Raw genomic sequence first — 2,971 nt, 5'->3', positions numbered from 1 at the left:
TGGGCATGTATGTGTCAGGAGAAATGTTAGAGATCATATAAAGATGAAGTGTTCTGAAGACTAATTCGTCACCAGATTCTGGCCTCACTAACTTGTTTATGATGCACCTCAAGAAAAATTATGTAATATGTAATTAAGAATGATCATAATTCTCCTGTTTGAATTCACAACACACGTTACATTTAGGCCTTTCTTTTTATTATTTAGATGGTGTATCTGTATTAGTTTTCTCCATCACCATCACAGCATGAGTCAGCCATGAGTCAGATGCTGTTTAATCTCTTCAGGTCATACAATAATGTTTTTTTTTTTTTTCATCAGCTCTTTTGCATTCCCATGTGTCTGTAAAACACTTTGAGGTTTATTTGCTGGAATTGTATTTCCAAATAAGATACTGTATTTTTTTATTCTGAAAAGACTACCACAAAGTCTACTCACCAACTTCAGCAGGTGTGAAAAACAAATTGCACTGAAATTATTGGTTTGCTATGACTCAGTTTTTTAGACAGTGATAATTTATGTTACATTGTGACAGCTGCTATAAAAATTGATGATTCAGAGGCTGAGATTGTTAATAGTAACATGTGGTCTCATTATAAAACCAAAACACTACATTAATGACAAGCTGTCGCGTCTGGGAGCGGTCGAGAAGCCAAATATAACAATGCAGGTTTTTCTATGGGCTGTCTGAGTTTCAGCAGTTTGTGGTGGACTTAGGTGCATAGTTTGGAGATTTTCCTTAAAGATAGTGTTGTTATACAAAATGTACGTTATAATATATCATCATATTTGACAATTATCTTTACCATATCTGTGTATAAAAATGTGGAATAGAGTGACCATTTGATTTCAATTTGAATTTTTTATATTTAATTGAGTTTATATTTATTTTGTTAGGTGGTGCCCAAAATACCTAACCCCTTATAACTATGGGGGAAAACCCTGCACAGATTGATCCCCCCACTCCCTCATGCACAAAACACAATTCATATAGTGACAATTACTAAAATATAAGCCAGGATTACTATAGACCTGGCCTATATTTAATAATAGAAAAAAAGAAAAAGATAAGGTTGTTAATAAATGTTCCTAAAAGAAAAGACTGTCAGGCATCTGTAGGCTGCCTACAAACATCTGACAACTTTTTTTTTTTTTTTTAAACAGATCAGATCAACAAGTTAATGGTTCAGCTTCAACTGAAAACAATTTACAGCAATAAGAACATTATAATCACATAGACAGATACTATGGAAAGTGAACATTCCTTATTTTCAGCAACAGAAATAAGTTGAAACCATTCACATTATGGCCATTATAGTTTGCATTCATTTATTATTGTTCTCATACAATATGATGCCAGTATTGATATCAACACAACTGCAACATGTATATTAATAGCCTATATTTTTTATGTTGTGTACTGTGTGTGTGATTTGTATTTTACTATGTATATATAACTGCTCATGTGATGACTTAACCTTAACTTATCTCATAATGTTTCCTTCATTTTTGCCAATGTGATGAAAAAAGACCCTCTAAATAAAAATGACTTAATATTTCAAAATAGTAAAACTGTCTGTCAAATGACATATCCTCCTGAGACCCAGGAAAGTGTGAAAGTTTTGGCTTTTTTACATTAAACAATTGTCTTGACTGGAAACTGCATAATGCAAGTTTTTCCAGATAAATTTTTTACACAATTTTTATTTATCTAGTTATTTTTTAATGGAATGCCCTTCGCAATGGACAGCATTTATTACCTCCGCCAAGGTTATATTTTTGCCGGCGTTGGTTTGTCATTCTGTCTGTCCGTGTGCAAGATAACTCAAAAGTTATGGACGGATTTGGATGAAAATTTCAAGAAATGTTGATACTGGCACAAGGAACAAATGATTAAATTTTGGTGGTGATCGGGGGGGCACTGATCGGCCTTGGTGGAGGTCTGCACTCTCCGAGTGCTTTTCTAGTTTTTTGTTTGTTTGTTTTTTAGCATTTTTTGAAAGTAAAACTGAAACTTTTGTTCCCTACAGAGGACAAACATTAATTGCTGGGTCTCAGGAGGATATAATGACAGAGGTATTATCCCAAAAGTGTTACTTATAAAACATACCATAATTTTTAGATACTATTTATTATTGAGACATACTAAGGTATTATTTGGATTGACAGTCCCACTATAGTGGTGCTAAGGGACTTTTCCTTTTCCACAAAATGCAAACTAACTGAAACTGTAATGTGTGCTAACAAAACTAACTAAAACGTCTAAAAATTATGGATAAAATTCCCTTCCTTTTCGTTTTTATCAAGGTCAGATTGATATGAAATCAATTTATTTCACTCAAGCAATTTTATCTGTTGTCATCATACGACACTTGACAGTCTGTCACTTGTTGTCACTTGTGGTTTCCAGTCGTCTTCTGGTCCCCACTCTACCTGGAAACATGGAGACTGAAGTTGGGAGAAAGCAGCAAGAGTCCTGTCTGGGATTTATTTGAAAACGACGGCGAAGAAGAGACAAGATATTTAAAAAAAACTAAAACTAAACTAAATTCTCAATGGGTCTGCTCCTACCTACTTAGGTGCACTGATAAAAGCTTATGTTGCCCCACGACCACCCCTCTTGTCTGGGGAACGTTGTCTGGTGGTCCCCAGACCTTGTACAAGACAATCCAGGCTCTTTTCATGGGTCGTTCCACGTTGGTGGAACATTCTACCGAGTACTATGAGAACAGAGGCGTCCCTGCCTATCTTCAAGAAGCTCCTGAAGGCCCAGCTCTTCCGAGAGCACCTCCTGTCCTAGCACTGTCAGGCATTCCATTTTAAATATTAATAAGGTTTTTCCCAGGATTATCAAAGATTTTCCCAGGATTATCTCTGGACCTGCTGCAGTGGTCCTGCCTCTCTCCTGCCTTCATCATCATCACTTATCCTCAACTGCCTCCATGTGTCTCCCCCTACTCCCCCTCTCCCC

This window comes from Sphaeramia orbicularis, chromosome 6 (assembly GCF_902148855.1).
Source record: "Sphaeramia orbicularis chromosome 6, fSphaOr1.1, whole genome shotgun sequence".
Lineage (NCBI taxonomy): Eukaryota > Metazoa > Chordata > Actinopteri > Kurtiformes > Apogonidae > Sphaeramia > Sphaeramia orbicularis.
Note: the sequence above shows the minus strand (reverse complement) of the source record.